The sequence below is a fragment of the Sarcophilus harrisii genome, chromosome 3, assembly GCF_902635505.1.
Source record: "Sarcophilus harrisii chromosome 3, mSarHar1.11, whole genome shotgun sequence".
In the NCBI taxonomy this organism is placed as follows: Eukaryota; Metazoa; Chordata; class Mammalia; order Dasyuromorphia; family Dasyuridae; genus Sarcophilus; species Sarcophilus harrisii.
Genome location: NC_045428.1, coordinates 78,251,159 through 78,273,250, shown reverse-complemented (window position 1 = coordinate 78,273,250; position 22,092 = coordinate 78,251,159). Strand labels below are relative to the sequence as shown.

Sequence of the window (22,092 nt, the reverse complement as noted above, 5' to 3'; positions counted from 1 at the left end):
ATTGAGAGATTCTGGATATCTAAAATGTACATGCAAAATAAATACAAGATAAATAGAAAGAAGAAAAGTAAGGACAATTGATAATCCAGAAATATTTTATGCAGAAGTCAGTATTGCAAATAGAGTCATGCAGAAAGTGATGTATGAGTTGTGCCATGTAGCATAGAGGTGTCAAATTCACTGTTCACTGGAGTATGACCTGAAGCATAGTAAAATATAATTAGGAAATTTTAACAGACTAAATTAAATCTACGAAGATAATGTTAATTTGTGCTTTTCTAAGTCAGTAAGAGCCTTCAAGGATACAATTCTATTTCAGTCCAACACCACTGATGTAGAAGATAGTGCTGTTGATTGTGTCTTGAAGGAAATGAGGAGGAGGAAGTGGAAGTGAAAAGAAATGGGGGACAGCCCAGTGGAAATTTATGGAGATGGAGATGAAATGCTATTTGTAAAGAATGGGGAAAAGACTAGTTTGCCAGGATCATAAGATCATAAATAAGAGCTGTAATCAGTCAGTCAATCAACAAGTATTTATTCTGTACCTACTGTGTGTCTGATAATATATTGAATACTGTGATCATAAATGCAATGAATGAATCACTCCTGATCTGTATATCATAATGAATACAGAAAGATAGTTTTGGGCCAGAGTGTAACAGAGTGAAAGGGGAACTTTTAAAATAGAATCTTCAGCAAATGATTACTTCTCCATGAAACTCCTAAGTATCTAGATTCCATAGCCTTATGTAAAAACAATTAATCACATCAACATCTTCAAAATAGATGTATTAGACCGTTGGCATGTGCTTGCAGTATAATTATTAACTTGATAATTTTATGTGCACTGTAGGCACAAAAGGAAATCAAACACAAACAAAAGCTGTTGAGCATATCAAATTGGTGGATCTACATAACAGTGATTTTTATTTCCTATAATATAACGATGGAACATTACTACATGACACTGAAATGAGCCTGTCCTCCATAAAATGAGCATTATTGAGTGTGATGGAACAAACTGTGTAACTTGCCATAGTGGTTAACTTAATAACATAAACCAATATTTGCATGTCCCCTCAATTCCACCTAGACAAAGACATCTAAGATCTTCTTAGCAGAAAAGTAGTGGCAAAAACTATAAACAACCAAGTAGCTTACTTTCACACTGAGAGCCTTTCTGTCAGATAGCGATTCAGATTTTGCTCTTTAACCTGTTGGGTTTCTTGCAGAAAAGAATAGCGACAGCATGTAAATGTCTTACTTCCTTCACAGGCCTTTGAAAATAGAATGCTCCCAAGCCCAATGCCTCTTGCTTTCAGCTTTCAATAGCACTCAAGGGAGTTGGCATCTCTTATCAGAAGTGAACAGCCAGGCAAGGGGCAGCCATCACATTGAGAGGCCATGAAAGTGTACTGGTCAAGGGCACTAGGCAGGTAGTGAAAGGCCTCTTGCTAGGTTAAACAAATACTATTTCCTTCCTGCTTTCAGCAGGAGCTAATTTTTTTTTAAGCTTCTCTTTTGGCACAAGAACAATAGGGATGCATAAGGCCGTTCTTCTAGGGAGGGAGATGTGCATTAGATTATCATAAATTCACGGATTAAAAAGTGCAGTGGTCAATGAGAACAGGCATTTTTAGATGAAATAAAAGGTTTAATTGAAAGTGCTGTCCCCGGGGAGGTAGAAGATTGAGCACCGTATTGAGTAGACATTAATTACCATAGGCCAGACAGTGGAAGAAATTAAAAGGAAGATCATACCATCTTTTGAAACTATCCAAATCTGGTTTTCTTATAGTGGTTGGGATTCTTGTCCTGTCTAGGAAAAAGATAAAAATGAGTTTTCCATATAACCAACTAGTATTCTTAGAAAGCTATAAATTAAATACAGCCAGCCAGGTAAGGAATTTGCTGCAGTACTCGCTGTGAGTACAGAATCCATCCTTTTCTAAGGAGGCTATAAATATGTATACAGATGTAATATTAAAATAAGCATCATCTAATCATTAAGTTTTTCATTTTTATCTCGTAATAGGTTGCCCATGCACCTGGCTGTGCCCAGAGAGTTTCATTACCTAGTTGGTTGGCTGAAGGGTGATGAAATTTTGGCTTCATTACTTCTCAAAAGACCAAATGCTAAGACATGAGAAATCCTGACAATGGAGAAAGTACCCAAAATGATCAAATCATAAAGTATTGTGTTCTTGAAGAATAAAATCATACTTTAATGATATTGTATATGTAATTTTTAGGCACTAAAACATTATATAAATGCCAGCTAGCATCATCGTCATTATTGTTATTGTCCAAAATCACTTCTAAATTGTAAAATTCTAGATTTTCCTTCTCAAGTAATGATTCAGCTTGTTTGTTGGCTCTGGGTGTATGTTTTCTTCTTCAGAGAAGAGAAATGAGCAACTCTTGCTCTGGAAGCAGGATATAAGGACCTCATTAAATTACTAAACCAGTGTGTTTTGTCTTATTAAAATATCATGCATATCTTTTTATTCAATGTCTTGCTTTGGGGGTGGCCAAAATAATGGGACAAAATTTCCATAGTGACAAAGGTTGAAATAAAAGACAGCCTTTTCAAGAACAAATTTATTCAAACCTCTGACTTCTTCATTCATGTCAAATAAACTAAAAAAAATAATAATAATAATAATGGCATACACTTTCATGAATTTGATATATAAAGTGTTGGGAAAGACTGATAAGACTCAATTGAAACTGAACATGCTCAATTGTTTTAAACAGGATACAGTACAGAAAATTAACAGCAGCACACATCCATTTAATCACTTAATTCTATTCAGAGTGCAGTGCCAGGCCCATGATAAGATATCAAGTTTAGATAAAAATACTCTTTGCCTTCATAGAGCTTGTAGTCATTTAAGAAAAAAATTATTCAAACCAATTTCTATTTTGAGGTTAAGTATACCAGGCAATTTACTTAATGATCTCTTTTGGCCAGTTTTTGTAGGCGTTAGATAAGATGCATTCTGGGTTTCAAACTGGGAGAGTTATTATGTCAAAGTTATTTCAAACATTGTATTAGCTGCCAAATATTATCAGCTGTCATAATAACGTAGGCACAGAGGACAGTATAACTCTGCTCCATATCAAAATTTCATAGTTGATGGGATATCCAGGACTGATAAAACAAATGCAAGATCTTAGAAACAATTGCAAATCGTTTCCTTCCACAATTCAGTCATTCATCACTTGGGCATCACAGAGCAAACATGTTATAATTATCAAGAATTAGATAACATATCAAATTACATTGTTCATATGCATAATATAAATAAAAGGAAGCAGTATCCCTTTATTGCTTTTTTACTTCCAAAAAGTACAACTTAATATGTAAATGCCTTTTGATGCTTATATTTTGATGAAATGTTATCTGTAAAGTACATTGCAAGATATTCTGTATTGCACAGGAATTTAACTAATAGTCCTTTAAGAAGTTTTTATATTAGTAAAGATTAAGTTATTATTTTATCTACTGAAAGATTAAACTTACATCTTTAGCTTAAAGATGGATAACTAGAAAAGCAAATGGAACAGTGCACCTATACCTGTGGAATGTAAAAAGATCTTAAGGGAGGACACCAGCATGACTAGATCATCTGTGGGAGACAAGTGCAAGACTTACTTTAAGGGAGGAGACATAGACAGGATATGCTTTGTACTAATGGGGGGAACTTCCAAGTTGATAAGATCACAATTTCATTGAAGGATAAATTTAATGTTTACATTTAATAAGACATAGTAGCTCTAGTAACTGAAACAAGTAGTTTTTTCTCTTCTATAACTAAATATACTTTGTATCAGTTTATCAATGACAGTCTACTGAAATTGCTTACATCATCTTCCTTGTAGCCAGCAGCTACTTTCTGAACAGTTGAAAGTAGCATAAGATGTTTGAAAATTGTAATTACTGTATTAACATGGAATTAATATAAATACTTTGAAATATTCATTGCTTACTGTTATCATGGTACAAAATTGCCAATATGATTGAAGTGATGGATTTTTAATAGTTCCTCATAACATCAGCATATATGAAAATTATTTCTTGATTTTTAGGTTTGCGTATGGAGGCAACTATGTGATTCAGTGAATTAAACACTGGGTATAGAGTCAGGAAGTGCTGAGTTCAAATGTGGCTCCAGGTACTCACTAGTTGTGTCACTTCAGGCAAGTCATTTTACTTCTATTTGCCTTGATCTACTGGAGAAGAAAATGGAAAGCCACTACAGTAATCTTTAAGAAGAAAATCCCATATGATGGTCACAAACAGTTGGCTAAGGCTAAATGACTTCACAAGTGTGTGCATGTGTCGTTTAATGAAGTAGTAGTAATGAAGAACTCAGGAGCTTGCATAAATTTGTTCTTGTCAAGGCAGTCTTTTATTTCAACCTTTGTCACTCTGGAAATTTGTCCCATTATTTTTTGGCCACTCCTGAAACAAAACATTGACCAAAGAGATATATGATATTTTAATAAGACAAAATATGCTAGTTTTCTTATTTAATGATTTCCTTATGTCCTGATTCCAGTGCTATTTATTTTCTTATCTGAAGAAGCACAGAACTAACAAATAAGCTTGATCCATTATTTGAGTAGGAAAATTTAGGAATTTCACACACACACACAGAGAGAGAGAGAGAGAGAGAGAGAGAGAGAGAGAGAGACCCACAGAGAAATATGAATACAAACATTACAAATAAGGAAGAAAGCATTAATTAAATACTATAAAATTCCTTTCTCTTATACCATCATACAAATGCCTTTAAAAAAGTAGAAGTCTTCCTTCATAATATAAAATCAAATGAAATTTGAGCTGCCATGATATACATACAGCAGATTCTTTTAGCCATGAATTGAATTGTGAACGTTCTTTTGATGATGCTCTGAAGCATATTTAACTTTGGTGGAAAATAGTGAGAAACCCTTTTAGTTAGGGGGGGGAAACCACTGAAACTACATCTAGCAAAATATTGATTACAAATGTGCTGAACTTTTAAACTTCTTGTAATTATATTCTGTAAAAATCACTGATTTTTACAGGAATTAAGGCTATATAAATTGCTTCCTTACTTCCTGGTCATGACTCTAGCACATAGAGCAGTAAGAGAGGACAGCATTTAAAAGAGAAAAACAGGATGAAGAGAAATGTAACATGCATTGTATCATTCAACAACTTAAACTTGTTCCTCAGTTCTTGGAACCTTTTTACTCTTAACCTTGGTTCCTTGGCTTTTTAAAATAACTATAACAATGTAATTGGTTTCCTTCATGATAGTCTTTATTTTATTTTATGCATTTAAAAACATTTTTTGAGAAAGGAACTTAGACATCACTTGCAAAGGGATATATAATTTAAAAAAGAATTCTTGCTCTTTAAACTCTTTTGGAATATCTCAGAACATAAATAAATACCTCAGAACATGAGGAAGGGAACAGCAGACCCTCTTAGGGTTCTTCATTGGCCCCAGAATGATGTGCATTAATAAAATGTGCCAAAATGAAGCTTTGCTGCACTTGCCTAGCAATCAGTAAAAGAAAACTGATGTGCAGTCAGAAGTGCTTCCTTTTTTCTGTCATCAGCCCATTTCTTGAATGGAGACTGATACCCTAAAGTGCATCTGTATATTAATTATGAATTTCCCCCCATATGCATTAATGCTGTATGGATATGTGTTGTGTGTTATTGTGGAGTTGGCAAGAAGAGGACTAAAGTGGGGTTTTGATGAGTCCTCATGCTCCAAATGACTTGTATTTTATAGTCACATTAATTGATAATTTTAATAAGCTAATTGATTTCATTATATCATGAAAAGGAGATTTTTTATCTCACAAATGTCTTATAACAAATATGCTAGGAATATTTTAAATGAGTCATAGAAAAGACAATCATTATGAATTTAAAATGTTAACCACAGGGTCTTTATTTGAGATTTAGAATTCTTTCTCTTGTATAACATATAAGTGACTACTCATTAGTCAGACTTATAGTATATGTAGCCTGGACCTCATTCAAATGGAAAGAGATGAAAGCATTATTCATTAATAGACATTTATTAAGTATCTATGTGCCATGCTAAGCACTTGGGATACAAAATGAGGCTAAAAATAATTCCTTGTCCTAAAGGCGTTTACTGTCAAATGTGGAAGACAACATTCAAATGAATATATACGATAAACTATATTCAGACTAAGTAAGAAATAATTAATATAATAAAGGTATTAGAATTAAAAGGAATTTGAAAAGGCTTTGTATAAAAAATTAGAATTCTATTTGGGATGAAAAAGAAGGCAGGGATTGTAGGAAGTATTTTGAAGGAAGCAGAATCTGGGCAATAGCCAAAGTAAATGCCTGGAGCCAAAAGATGGAGTATCTTATACATGGAATAGCCAGGAGAAGATCAAATGAACCATGTGTGGTTCAATACAGAGTAAGAATACTGGAAAGGTGGGAGACATTACAATTTTATTATTTCTTTAAAAAAATTCAAAACATTGACCAATAACGATAAAAGACTAAATTTTATATACAAAATCTTCCTTTACATCCCTAGGATATCATCTATTGCCTGAAAAGCGTGATTTAATAGATGGTGACCTAACACAGTAAAGGAGAAGTTGTTCATTTGTAAAAATCACTTTTAGAATCTAGTATCTTTATAGATTCCTCTTAGGAGAAGTCACTTGGTTATATTTGTGTTGTGATTAAAATGCCATTAATTATCATCTCTTATGCTTCATAAGTAACCATCAATTCATTATTTTAAACAAAAATTGAGAAAACATTCTCAGCTCAGCTTAGTAAAGTAAAATTTTTCACAAAGGATCTGAGAACCAGATGTTTCTTTCTGTTGTAAGAGGTGAATAACTGCTGCAAATTACAAAAATGATCTATTCTGTATCATTTTAGGCATAATAGCCAGTTAACCTATAACCCACTCATTTGATCCTATTGCTTTCTGCCCCCTCCAGATCTTAGCTCTCTTCAATCATCCCTTCTTTGTATATCATTTTTCTCTACCTGTCAAGCAGCTGCTTCTGTGTTTTAAAACATATATAGATCTTTCATGTTCTGAATAAATCTTTGCCTTAACCTAATTCCTCTCAACTTACTGTGCTATTTCTCTTTCTGATCAGTTTCAGATTTCTAAAATATATAGTTTATACCCACCTTTCCCTATTTCCTCAACTACCTTTGATTTAATAATTCCATGTAATCTAACTTGCATCCTTATCACTGCTGAAACTATATTCTCAAAGGCCATCACTTTCTAATTATCTCATGCAATTGTTGTTAACTTACTCATCTTTCTTAACCTCCCTGAAGCATTTTAAACACTGTTGACCTTTCCCTTCTTCAATCTCCCGCCTTTCTTGGTCTCCACAATACTGTACTGTCTTAGGTTGCTTTTTTTTTCTTTCCTTTCTCACTTAATTCCTTTTGTATATTTTTGGGTGAGTGCCCTTGTTCCTTCTCCCTCTAATTAATGGCTTTCTTTATGGTCAAGTTCTTGATTTTTTTCTGGCTACTTGTGTTTGTTTCTCCTTGGCCTCATGTTTATGGAATTTGATTACAAAAATCATTTTGGGATAGCTTTCAAGAAGTGATTGGTATATTCTTTCAATGACTATTTTACCTTCTGCTTCTAGGATGTCAGAGCAGTTTTCCTTGAAAATTTCTTGAAAGAGTCTGTCCAGCTCTTTTTCATTTTTGATGATGATCTTCATGTAGTCCAATAATTTGTAAATCATATCTCCTGAATCTGTTTTATAGGTCAGGTGTTTTTCAATGAGGTATTCTACATTTTCTTCTATTTTTTTATCCTTTTGGATTGGTTTGACTGATTCTTGATGTCACATAGTTATTAGCTTCCATTTCCCCAATTCTAATTTTAAGGAGTTATTTTCTTCAGTTAACTTTTGTACCTCCTTTTCCATTTATCCTAATTCTCTTTTAAAGGAGTTGTTTGTGGAGGCAGGATTGAGGGCCCTCAGTTGCTGATCTATGGTATAACAAAGAACTTCCTGCTCTCTTGCCTACACCACTCCTGCACTGAGTTTCACTCCTCTTTTACCCAAGTGAAATAGCCTTTCCTGAGCCCTTCTAAGATATCTTAGCCTACAAAATTGTTTCACTTCATCTTTGTGTTCTTTCACTCCAAAATCTCTATAGACACTTTATTTAACATTGTTTCTAAGGGAAACCAGGGAGAATTCAGGCAACTTCTGCTGGCTTTTCTCTGCCATTTTGGGTTTGCCCCCCACTTTGATTTTCTGTTTTTCTGTCTTTGTTCCCAATTTTTCAGAAGTGTCATCAACTCTCGTAGGATGGCAGTCACCTCTAGACAAATGGGACCTAAATCAGAATTTCTAGCACCAACAGCCTTCCTAAGTTGTAATTGACGCTTCTTTCTAGTTATTTCCCCTCTTAATATATGCTTTGTTACATGGTTTGTTATATTGTTTTCCAAAACTCATCATATCTAAAACTAAATTCATTATCATTCTTCCTCTTATGTCCCTTCTTGAGTTCCTTATTTCAGTGTATAATGTTCTTTTAGAATCCCAAGTTCAAAATTCCAGCATCATGGCTTTTCTTTTGTTTTGTTTTTGCTTTCATATCTTTTATATACTGTGAGATGTTCTGATCTTGGAGTCAGAGAGTGGAAGTTGTGAGCCTTGTTCTTCTCATTAATAACCTGTATACTATTTGAATAAGTCATATAGTTTTTCAGAGACTCAGTTTCCTCATCTGTAAATTGGATATAATAATTGTAACAATCAAATGTGAAATACTTATGAAAATATGAGTGTATTATAAGCCATAAAGTACTAACATTAAAAGAAATGGAAAAGTCAGGAGGTGAAGTTAATTTGGAGATTAGGTAGATGTTAAGTTGGTTTGGATTGTGCTCTTTTTAGTCTGGACACCTATAATTAATTTGGGACTAAGCATATACTCTTTAATGCTACATCTTCTACATATTGATTAACTCATATTGTAATTTCAGTCTTTGATGTAAATGTCATATATCCCTAAGGTACTTGAGGATAGAAACTGTGTTGTCTATCTTACAACGTTTGGTGCAACACTGTGTCCAACACTGTGTCCATAGTAAATACTGAATAATTGTTTGTTGGATAAGTCAGATAGATGAGCCATGTGGGTAAATGTAACCACCATAGACACAAGACAATTTAGAGACAGTGTATAATAAAGAATGTGCCATGTAGAAAACTATCAAATAAAGGTGATTTTTTTACCTGTAACACTGTGATCTGTGAATAGGTTTAAAGGCCACTTCCATCCTATGGAGTCTGAAATCAAGTTTCACATTATTTCCACTGACAAAATCCCCAGGTTTCTAATATGAAAGGTGCTAAGTGAATTACCTTACATGGTTACAAGGAAGAAACACAATGTGTAAACTTTAAAGCAGCATATAAATGTTTATTATTTTATTTATTATTATATTGCAAATGTGATCACGTAGTAACAATAATATTTTCTCTCTGTGTTTATTCTGCTTATGTCTTCAAAGAAAATCATATCTTTACTTTCCCCCTCCTTTTTAAGATGGGTTAAGGAAAAGGAAAGCATGGACACATTGCAGTGAATAGTATTAGGTACCAGACTGAAAGTCTCTAACTAGTAAAATCTCTTTTTCTAAATATATATATTTTTGGGATAGGAGCCAATTATACAAGTATCATCCCTTGCATTGAATAGACTCACAGTAAAGCTTTTTCTGAATGGACAAGAATTCTTGATGTAAATAGAAACAAAGCACTCATATCAACAGAGGCTTGCTCACCTAAATCATTTCAATACAAAAAGAGAGATTAGTTCATTAGAAAATTAATCAGAATACCCCATTAATTGTCTGTAACTATTATTTATTACAGATTCATTTGTGTCTTTCACTAAGAAAGATTTACTCAGAAGTCTTATTGAAGTGTTATTGTAGCCTTGAACAATCAAAGGCTAGAAAACCTGTAGAGTAAAAGCCCTGGCAGGCCCTACCAAATGAAAAAGATTCCACCTACAGACCTAGTGATAGACTGTATAATATAGATGAAGATCAAGCTAATTAAGCTCCGTTAAGTCCATCACTAACAGAACACCAGGGTGTGCTTTTTTTTTTTTTTTTAATAGCCACAGCAAAGCCTAAAGACCATCTGCTAAGGTATAGCAAGGTTGTGATCTTTGTCAAAGGACAATGTGCCTATGAAAACAGAGGCCCTCAAAGTATGGAATTAGATGTATATTTAGTTTTATGTTTTATATTTAGTTTTATCTATAATAACTATACTTTTTTTTAGCTATCATCCTGGATAGCCAATCATTTTTCCAACAATGATAATTCTCAAGGAATCTGAAAGTGTTTGTTTTCTAAATGCAGTATGGTGTAGCGGGAAATAATACTGGTTTTGGAATTTGAGATTTAGAATTTTAATTCTATCCCTGAGACTTGTAGATCATAAATCCTAAACTGCAATGGAAACATGAGTTATAAATGTCAATAAGCTTAATGACATTGATAATAAAGCTTAAGGTAAACCTTTTAAGAGTGATTTAAAATTCTAAAATTTTGTTGTCTCTGCTAAAATATTAATACAACATGAATATTGTTAAATGTTCTTAATGTATATGTAGAACTATTGTGCTTTTCAAACAGAATGAGAAAATTTTAATTAAATGTTTCTCAAGTTGCTTTTATTTAAGGTACAGTAAAGATATAGGTTTTTGTGAAATTCCATGTTTATGTGTATTTGGGAGTCATCTGTGTATAAATGATGATGTAACCCATGGGAGCTGATAATAATAACTAGAAAGAACTGAAAGAAGTGGTATAGCAAAAAGACAAGAGTATAATCAAAAGAAAGCACTGTTACATAGTGAAACACAGTATTACAGTGTTTCCTAACCAAGATAGGAAAAAGTAGTAAACAGTTTCAAAGATGCAGAGCAGTAAAGAAAAGAATGAACTGAGAAAAGGCTGTTGGGTTCTGAAATTATGAGATTGTGACATAGGAGATGGATTGCTAGATTTGATATCAGGAAGACTTGTGCCTTTACCCTGCTTCCAATTCTTAGGAACTATTTGACCAATTTTTATATATTGCTTTAAGATTTGCACAATATATATAAACAATAATATAAACAATCCTATCTGCTCAACTTGATGACACTTAACTTTTTTGAGCCTCAGTTTCTCCATCTTTTTAAGATGGAAGTAATTAAAACTTTAGTACATACATCAAATGGTTGTTATGAGCCTCAATGAGAAAATAACATACCAATTACCCAGCAAACTTTATTGTACTCTAAAGATGCTAATTTTATCATTAGTAATCATTAGTAATAACCTTGGGGAGAGCATTTTCAGTCATGTGACTGGGTCAGAGGTCATATTGCAAAGGGTTGACAAATGAATGAGAAATAAAGAAGCAGATAATTGGGTATAAGAGTTTTTTTTTTTTTTTTTGAGAATTTGGTCACAAAAGAGAGAGGTGGGATGATACCTTGAAAGAATGTGAAGCCCAAGTGAAGGTATTATTTAAGGACAGGAAGATTTGCTTATGTTGTATACAGCAGGAGTGGAACCAATAGATAAGGAGTGATTGCAGGTGGTAATTGTCAGGATGGGAGTGATTGAAAGAGCCTGCTCCCCATTGGGATTCAGGAGTGAGGCAGGAAGGGGGATAGGAAAGGATGGAATCACAAAGATAAAAGGGCATCTCTATCATTGCTGTAAGTGCCACCTGAGTACATATTACAAGATTCACCAATGCCACTAAACTTACAAATCCATTCATCTTTAGTGCATTTATCCATACTATAAATGAAATGAAAGGATTCTAAAGGAATTTTAACTCAGAATAGCTTCACTTTCAGTGGTTTAATCTCAGACTTAGTATTACATTAAATGTTTTTTTGTATTGGCGAGGTAATAAAGAATGGCCATTTTTTGACATTTGTTTCCTGGAATTAGATTAATTCTTTACTTAAAGAAAATTGTTTTTTGATAAGTTCAGAGAGCAGCTCTCTTTTGGTTTTCTATTTCAAAACAGAGTTCCTTTGGAGAGGGGGTGTACAATTACTACATCTTAAAATGAAAACAGATTATTTTGTTCAGTTATAATCATACATCATGTGGTTTTCTTTTTTATGTGCTTTGGTTATACCTCATAAAAGGAAAGTATAAAAATCTGTGAACATACTTCACACAAGCCATTGTATGATGTCTTTAAAATATTGATAATAGTCATTTACTTAGAAAGTCATGAAAGCTCTGATTTTTTTATACTTGTTACATCATTAATTTTCATTTTTCCACTTCAAAGTGATAGATGATACTGAGCATCATGTTAAGCCTTAACAAACTGCAGTCTAATTTATAAGAATAATTCTTAAAAGTACCAGGAAGATTATCTCTGATTCTTTTCAGAGATTTGTCTTTATTGACACTAAAGCAGGGGACTTAAAAATAATCCCCTTACCGGCAGTCACCAAGAGTTTTGCTGATTTTTTTTACACAAAAGAGCTAAAAAAGATCATTTGCCATTTATTAAAATGATCATTTCTCTGTGATAATTTCCTTTGACGTCTACTCTGTCCTTTTCTTTCCTTACATTCTTGAAAATTCAATTTAAAATGAAATATTTCTCTGAAAGAAGAATTGAACTGCTGGTTCCTTCGTTAAATTGGTATTCATATGCTGAAATGAATATCAGAGTGGCAGCATGATTTAGTGGGAGGAGGACTAGGTTTGGAGTCAGTCAACCTGACTTTGAATCCCAGCTCTGTCAATTAATACTTTGGAACAAGCAAGACACTTGGCCTGCCTGTATTTCCATGGCCTCATCTTTTAAATGAAGCCATTGGGCTCAGTGACTTCTAAGCATTCTTTCAGTTCTGCATGTAGGATTCTATCATCCATTGACCACATAGCTTTGGACTATAGTTCTCAACCTCTTACATGGTTGTAGGAATTAAATGAGATACTATATCTAAAGTCTTTTTTAAACTTTAAATATCTATATGAATGTTCTCTGGTATGATTATTACCTACATAGAAATTACCAAGTGCTAATATGTTGTCAGAATATGCATATTTTTTATATTATGTACATCATAAAATTATATATTTGAAAATTTTAATCTGCTCTTTGCTGTACACATTTATTTAGCTAAAATAGCATTTTTAGTACCTTGAAACCTTGGAATATACTTATCCAGAAGTTAACAATTTAAAACTTATTTTACACTCTCTTGGCAGAGTTGTCAGGAATGGGATTTGCTGGACAAAAATTCTGAATCTCTTTTTTTTTTAATAAAAGGAGAGGGCCTGACCCTTTTGTTTTTGTTTGGTAATTGACAAAATGATTGCAAGTGAAAAATAATTCACATATAAAGTAAGCTGCTCATAACACAGGCTAATTACACATTTGGGAGAAAAGGCAAAAGACATTCAGAGTTTGCTCTCAATAAGCCAAGAGTATAACATTTAATGAAATGAAAGCTATAAAAGGTTCTCAACATAGATGTTTTCAGCCCTGACCTGAGTTTGGGGGAAGGTGAACATTGGCGTAGTGGATGGTTGTATTTTCTTGGGTTGTAAAGATTGAAACATTTCTTTGTATGTGATTGGTCCTCTCTGTCAATATGAGATCATTTCTGATTTTAATGGCTACTATCTTTAAAAGAAATATGTTAGTAATTTTCATATCTTCTCTCTTACCTATTTCCATCCTCTTCTATCTAATCCCTCCACTCCCCCCCCCCCCCCCCCCAAAAAAAAAAACCCTTCCAAGTCAAGAGAACTAGGAAATTGGGCTACAATTTCCTATGGTTTCTTATCTCTGATTCTTCCTCTAATTATTTCTTCTTAATACTGTCCAAGCTCTCTAAATATTCTGAGGCTAAAAGAGAAAGCTCATTAAACCTAATATTTGTAGCTTTTTCATTACAATGCTGTTCCACCTTTCTTCACAAAAGTCTTAATAATAAGACCACTATTATGAATGAAGCAGATATTTTCTGGATTTGGTGTGTTCCTTGTGAGGGAAAAAAGAAATTAAATAGTGGAAGAAGATAAAAAGAACCAAACCAGGGAAGAGAAGAATAATTTGGACACATTGAAAGAATTAGAAGATAAAGGAATATAAAAAAAGAAGTATGGAAAAATATTTTCAAGGAAAGAGAAAATAAATCTGTAGTAAATAAAATAAGCCAAGCAAATTTACCTTAATATAATTCCATCTTTCAATGTTATACAGATTTTTTTTGGTTCATTTGATAAAGTTTTGTGCCAAAATGTTACATTTTTGATCAACCAAAGCTGTGACAGTTTATTTAGAAGTATGGGTTCTGATGTGTATAAAATATTTGCTATTGTTTAATGTATGTGTTATAGCTCAAGTCTGTGCAATGGCTAATGTCCATCATCAGTCAGTTACTATGTTGATAACACTGTCCTGAACTGAAGTCTTGTTTATTTGCTATCTTCATTGGGTGCTCCTAGGAAATTTTTTTTCAAGTTAGCTTTAGGAATAAAAAAGCACTAGTCCAACAGACTCAACACATATCATTTTGAAATGGGTTTATATATTTTAACACCCGAATCCTCAATAAATTTAGCAAAACAGCATATTTTCATTGCTTTTACATTGAGATGTATCAGTGGAGACTGCATGCAGGAAACTTTGGGGGAAAAGACATATAGTCATGGTCAGATTGATAAATATTAGAAATCAACATATTTTTACAACTATTTTTAAAGCATAATGTAAAACATTGTTCATTTTTAGATAAGATTTGAGTACAAATCCAATTTCAGACATTTGCCAGGTCTATAACTCTGAGCATATCAATTCACCTTTGCTTCCCTCAATTTCTTTATCTATAAAATGGGAATAAGCAAGAGAAATCGGTAAAATCTTTAAAAAAAAAAAAAAAAAAAAAAAAAAACGAGTGCAGAATTTTCTATCTAATCCAAGATTGGTCATTTCTCCAGTTAGTCTTGCTGATGGCTTCCCCTTAACAGCTGACATCTCTTTGAGCTGAATGTCCCACAAGGGGTTAAGTGAGTGGGAAATTAAAACAAGTCTTTCTACATCCAGAGTGAGATTCCTCCATTTATGGATACTGGTTAAGGATATTGCCCAGACTAGGAAAGAAAGGACTCTTTGCAGCTTTAATCTTCACCTTGTCTTCTCCATTTATCCTCCCTCAAAATTTATTTTTCTGAATGCTGATAATCAGTAAGCATGGTGGACTTTTAGCTTCCACATAGCCAGAAATGCAGTTTAGTTGATGCATCATCACATAAGGAATCCCAAATCTCGGCCTGATTCGTTATAAGGGTACCCTCTTGTACCACCATCCTTACTTTATTTCCAGAAGGAGAGGTACTGGGTAAGAGGACAGAAATATTTTCTCTGCAGATTGCAAGGGCCTTAGGGACCACTCCTTCCAATGACTTTCACCAACAAGGCTTTGCTTCATGCCTTGTTTACTCCTTCTGAGTAATATCATCACTCTGAGTTGGCTCTGAGTTCAAAGTACTAAGGCTTTAGGTATATTGAAGTATTGAAAAGAATTGGTCTCTATTCTCAAGGATTTTTATAATCTATACATAACCTAAAAGAAAAAAAATTAGCCACATAATCAAAGATATGTCCCTTGTCTCACCATTTTTGTAGCTCCCTACATTTGTCCCTCTAGGTAATTTTAGGTAAAAAGTATACCTACAAATAAATGAGTACAAAAATTTTTCAGAAGTTTTCTCTTCAGGAACTTCCTCTGCTAGAAGAGATGGGTATCTTTAAAGATTTATATTTGCCTGGGGCACTGAATGACTCATCCTGTATTAGAGGTGAGATTTGAATCTAGGCTTTCTTGACTCCAAGCTTCAGTTTTGAAATCAGTATTTATTTTGTTAAAAAAAAATGAACATGTTTAATGATAAATGTTGAAGGGATGTGGGAAAACTGGGAGATTAATACATTGTTGATGGAGTTGTGAACTGATTCAACCATTCTGGAGAGCAATTTGGAATTGAGCATAAAACAATGCTTATCCTTTGATCCAGCAATCTCATTACTGGGTCTGTATCTCAAAGAGACCTTAAAAGAGAAGAAAAGACCCACATGGAGCAAAAATGTCTTTTTAGTGGGAAGAAATTGGAAAATGAATAGATTCTCATCAGTTGGGGAATGACTAAATAAGTTATATCATGTAAATGTAAATACAAAATGATGAGCAGACTGATTTCAGAAAAGCCTAGAAAGACTTACATCAACTAATGTTGAGTAAAGTGAGCCAGAACCAAGATAAGATTGTATATAATAACAAGATTATAATCTGATCAACTGTGATGGACTTGGCTCTTCTCAACAATGTGGTGATTCAAGGTAATCTTAATAGACTTGAGATGAAAAATCTCTTCCACATCCAGAAAGAGTTATGGATCGAAACATAATATTTTTCTTGTTTCTCATGTTTTTTCTTCTCTTGGCCTGATTTTTCTTGCACAGCATGACAAATATGGAATTTTGTTTAAAACAATTGCACATATTTAACCTATTCCTTGATTTCTTGGGGAGAGGGAAATAGGGAAGAGTGGGAGAAAATTTTCTAGCACAACATCTTAGAAAAAATGAACATTGAAAACTATCTTTATATGTATTTTGAAAAATAAAATACTGTTAAAAAAAAATGATCACATTGACCTTTATACATGGGCTAAGAGAAGAAGACTTAAGAAAGTGATTGGCTTTACCTCAAGGGCAAATCTTGTTATTCCTGACTTTTTCTTAAGACTGAATACCAATATCCTTCTAAATCTGGTGTACTTTAGGAAAGTAAAAAAGTTACTGGAATCAAGCCCCTTAGAATTAAGTGATTTAACATGATATTGTATCACTTTTAAAGGAAAATATGTTAGTTTATTCCAGTCCTCTGTTGCTAGGTAAAAATCTTCAATAATCAATAGGCCTGAACTCTTTACTTTAAGGAACTCATCAGGAATGGCAAAGTATAGTATAGATGAAGAGGTAAATATAGTACCACATTGATCTTATCCTGCCCTGTTCTTTCTCCATTACTTGTAGTGTGCACTGAATAAGGGGAATTAGGGGGAATAGCCGTTAGCAGACTGGTTTAGGAATAGACTACATTTTTGAAGAAAATCTGATTCAATTATAGGGTGTGATGGACTAAATATCTTTTTCAAGAAGGGGCGATTCTTACATCAATTTGCCCCTCTCAGATAAGGGGCTATTTTGAGAGCAGCCACTTTAAAAGGTTTGGAGGGAGGATTTTGTTTTTTTTTTTAATTGTTGAATCCTCAAACTTACAGTACAATGAGATGTTCTTTAATTTATCCTTTAATTTACTAGAAGGTTATTGGACTAAAATTAATTGAATCCTAGAATTTCCTGAAATATAAATTATGAAATGATATAGATTCCAATTTGGGTACTTTGAAAAGCATAGATGAAGGCTAATATTGTAAATTTGGTTTTTAGCTTGACTATTTCCATAACAAAGCCACAAAACCTGGGTTCTTAGAGGATAACTTGATGGGCTAGATAAGGAATTAACAAGTGTAATCATTTTATTCAATTAACTAGTGAAATTTAATTTATGTGGAATGTCATATTTTTACTTAGTTAACATTTCACTTAGACCCTTTTGGAAGCAATCTGGAGAAACCCATGTAGTCCAGCTCAGGCTCCTGCTTTTAAATGTTTAACATGCCATATACAAGAAAGAAAATGTTTATTGAAATAATTAACATCAAAACATTTTTTTTTTTTAAGTTCATAGACTTCAGGGTAGGAACTCCTGACTTAGAGTGAAAAAGGAGCTGGGGTTTTGGGTTTTTTTTTTGTTTTGTTTTGTTTTTTTAAAAACTCTTTGTACTGAGATCCCTTTTTCTTCACTGGTGGGAAAGGTTATAATCAGATAGTTACAATCTGACTCTGATGATACCCACCAAGCTCTACTGTACTTAAAGGTCTTTGGTTCTTACAATTTTTATAGTTGTTATTTCTAGGACTGAAGTTCAGACAGCCTCAGGAGTTTTAAGAAATATGTAATTTTAATCCAAATTAAATTCCCAAAGGCAGTAGCACCAAAGCACAGTTGGAGAGAGAAACCAACTCTTTGTCTAAAAACAATACTGCTCAGAGTTAGTGGTATCTAATTTTCGTATTTTTAGGCTAGATTTGTTGGCATGATTTCAGATTTGCAAATATGAAAAGTGGATATGAAGGGACATCATGAGAAAGTTCATGGAAGTTCATAAGGGACTAAGATTTCCTCCTCAGTATAATGGACCCAAAAGAATGAACAAGAACCTATTAGTTGGACTAGAAATGTCATTCATATAAATGTCCATCTGTTGTAAACCTTCAAAAACTGCTCCTCCTTTCTCTTATCACCATCTAACTAACCAACAAAAATCTTCCTTTGCTGGCTTCTTACCAAAATCAGAAATTCTGGGACTTAATTTTCTATTTTCTTGGGCATTGTCCATAAGAAAAAGGGTTGGTTAAATGTCAATATCTGTGGGAAAGTCAACTCATGTACCATCACCACTAATTTACACCTTAGAATTAACTAAATTTGTTAACTTCTTTCTGAAGCTGACAGCTTGATTATGTTAGGACCTCTGATTTGAGGTAAGGAGAACAAGTTAGATAATGGAGCAGTTTTAGGGTACTTCCAAAATAAGGCAAGCATGGTTGCAGGTAGTCATACTTCAAAATGGGGACTCTGAAGAGGCATCCCAAGGGATATTGGTTATAGGGTAGTAGAGAGAACCCTGAAACTATAAAACTAGGTTCTTGCCTGATTCTGGTTCTGAATATCTCCTTCTATGACTTTGGACAAGTGAAAGCTCCCTGTAGCTCCATTCCTCAATCATATAAAGTTAAAGTTAGACAAGATGTTTTCTAATATCCCTTTCAACTCTAAATTATATAATGCTGGTTACCTCTTACTATCTCTTACTTCTTCACTAACATAAAAATGGACAGATGTCAACTGAATAAGTGAAGCCCCTTGTATGTAGTCTCTACATCATGGGTTTTTAACTTGGGGTCAATGAACTTGTTTGTTTTCAATAACTACATTTCAATATAATCCATTTCCTTTGAAACTCTTTATATTTTATTTTATGCAGCAAAACATATGTATATGTGTACATATATATGTATACACACAACACATACTCATCTGTATATGTACATTTATACATGTATGTATGTATGATTTATTTTCAAAAATTCTCTCTCTTAGGAAAAGAATTCTAGGTCAGACTATGTGATATAGTAAATGGAGTGCCAGCCATGGAATCAGAAGGACCTGAGTTCAATTCCAGCCTTAAGACATTTACTTGACTGTGTGACTCTGAGCAAGTCACTTAAAGCTATTTGCCTCAGTTTCCTCATTTGTAAAATGAGCTGGAGAAGGAAATGGAAAACCACTCCCATATCTCTGAGAATAAAACCCCAAATTGGGCAAAAAAGAGTCAGACATGACTAATTAACCAAATACCACCAGCTTAGTTCAAGTCAATTAGCTTTTATTAAATGCCTAATATGTGTCAAGCACTGTGCTAAGTGCTAAGTGGTAGTGATACTAAGAAAGGTGAAAATATAACCTGTCCTCAAGGAGTTGCTAATCTAAAGGAAGAGGACAAGCAAACAGTTATGTACAAAGAGAAAATATACTAGATAAATTGAAAAGAATCTCAGAAGGAAAGCCCTAGCATTAAGGATGACCAGTAAAGGCTTCTTGCAGAAGGGGAGATTGTTTAGCAGAGCTTAGTAATATGATGATATACTTTAAATTCTTATAAGCCAGATACTCCTCTAAAGTTTTAACACAATAGCTTCTCTAGATCTCAGTGTCCTTTTCTGCAAAATGAGGGGCAAGATTAGCTAGTCTCCAAGGTCCCTTCCAGCATTAAAGATTTTCTAAGTTTCGTTCTCCATTCCTTTAATTATTCAGTATGCTCTACAGAATTTTTAATGCCTCTGGGTTATTCCAGATATTATACTTCTTTCTTAGCCAAAAGGTTGTTGTTGTTGACCACCATTACAGACTTTTTATTGAGAGCCCATAAGCACACACTTCTTAGTGCATTCATCACTTTACAGAAAGAAAAGAAACAGTTCTTACCCTCTGGGAACAATAGTGCAAAACTGTATTAGGCCCAATCATCCTGTCTTTGCCAATTGGATTGTGTTTGACAATCCTTGTGTATGAGACATCTAATCTACTTTCTGTCCTTCATTGTTTTCATCTGCATTTTTCCTAACAGAAAGGAGAGCCTGACCGCTGTTATGTGCTGTCCCTGGAGACTCCAGAGCAGCTGACCTTTGAGATCCCTCTCAATGATTCAGGGTCTGCCGGGCTTGGAGTAAGCTTAAAAGGGAACAAATCCCGAGAGACGGGAGCTGACTTGGGGATTTTTATCAAGTCTATAATCCATGGAGGTGCTGCTTTTAAGGTAGGTAAGGATGCTGCTGGCTCTGAAGTGCATAAGTTTGTAGTCATTTAAGCTAAAGCTTCTTAAACTGTGGGTCAGAATCCCATAGGGGATCTTGTAACTGAATGGGTGAGTCACAAAATTTTAATTTATTATCAGTAAACATTTGATTGGTATACCTATTTTATATTCCTATATGCCCGAGATTGCATAACAGTTTCTCAGGCTGAAAGGGTTCATGAGTGGAAAAAGTTTAAGAAGCCCTGGTTTAACCTTCTGAGTTTGAGAACAGGACTTAGGACAGTTCTGAGGCTGGTCTGGTATGTTCTTGAGAAAATTAAATGTTTTCCCTGTGTTCTCAGGCTCTTAGACTGCAACATTCCATTTTCACAGCAGATGACAACTTTCCACTTCATCTAGAAGATTAAGGCAAATTGATGCTTCCTATCTTATCCTCCTCAAAATTTCTTAGTAGCATTACCCCCTCTCTCCTTTGTCCCTATTTTTTCAAAGGATGAGATAGCCATATTCCTTGCTGAAATATCCTTCACCCTATATATAATCTCTGTCCTCTCCTATTTCTTCCAGATACTTCCCTTCGCAATAAGCATGCATTTGAAGTCTACCCCCTCTCCACTGACTGCATCCTGATAGAAACCCATAGTCCCCAGTTCTAAAGAATATTTCCCTGGACATTTCTATCCTATCCTTTTTCTATCCTATCTCTTCTTCCTACTGTTAAATTTCTTTTTTAAAAAAGTTGTCTACAGCTGGTATCTTCATTCCTTCATGAACATCCTACTGTCTTCAGTCTTCCACCAATATCTAGAAATTGCTGTCTCCAACGTCACTGATGACTTTCTACAATGGTCTTCGATGATGACACTGACCATGTTTTCAGGCCCACTTTTTGACCTCTTGATTCTATTGGGCACTCCTTCTGAGGAATTCAAAATTAAATTTTAAAAAGAAACAAGCAAGCAAATAACCCCCCAAAAAAACTCTAAACCCATTTATTATTCTCAGATGTTTAGAATGTTGTGCCAAATTTAATAAGTTGAAATTAAATAGGGATAAATACAAAGTCTGAAAGTAAAAAAATGAATTTCACATATACAAGATGCTGAGGAACAATTTAGATAGCAGTTCATCTGAAAAATATTTGAAGAAATTGGTGAACTGGAAGCTTGTTATAAGTCAAGAGTATGATAAAGCAGTCAAGGAACCTAGTATCATCTTAAATTCACAAATTAACCTATTCAGCTCCAGTTTATCTTCCGACCTCTGATTCTGTGTCACAGTCTAAAGGACATTTGTCATGTAGAATCTAGATTTGATGTGAAGGAAAACATCCTACTAGTTGAAACTTCTCCAAATACTCCATTGGGAGGCAGTGGATTCTCACTCATGGAATGTCTCCAAGCAGAGGTTAGGTTCATCAAGAACCTTTTAGAAAAGATTCTTGTCCAGTTAAAAAGTGGAGTTAACTAGCCATGGAGATTCTTTCCAGTTCAAAGATTTCATCACATATGTAATTGCTTAGAACAACTTG

The 22,092-nt window shown here is 33.8% G+C and overlaps 1 protein-coding gene and 1 long non-coding RNA gene across 2 annotated transcripts in view; one reads left to right on the top strand and one right to left on the bottom strand.

Moving 5' to 3' along the window:
* Nucleotides 1–22,092, top strand: part of PARD3B (par-3 family cell polarity regulator beta) — a 740,364-nt gene that overhangs the window by 198,967 nt on the left and 519,305 nt on the right. The window lies entirely within an intron of this gene.
* LOC116422969 overlaps nt 1–22,092 on the bottom strand; it is a 53,985-nt gene that overhangs the window by 4,194 nt on the left and 27,699 nt on the right. The window contains exon 2 of the long non-coding RNA XR_004233460.1: nt 1,762–1,819. This is a non-coding gene — a long non-coding RNA (uncharacterized LOC116422969). The remainder of the gene's footprint in view (nt 1–1,761; nt 1,820–22,092) is intronic.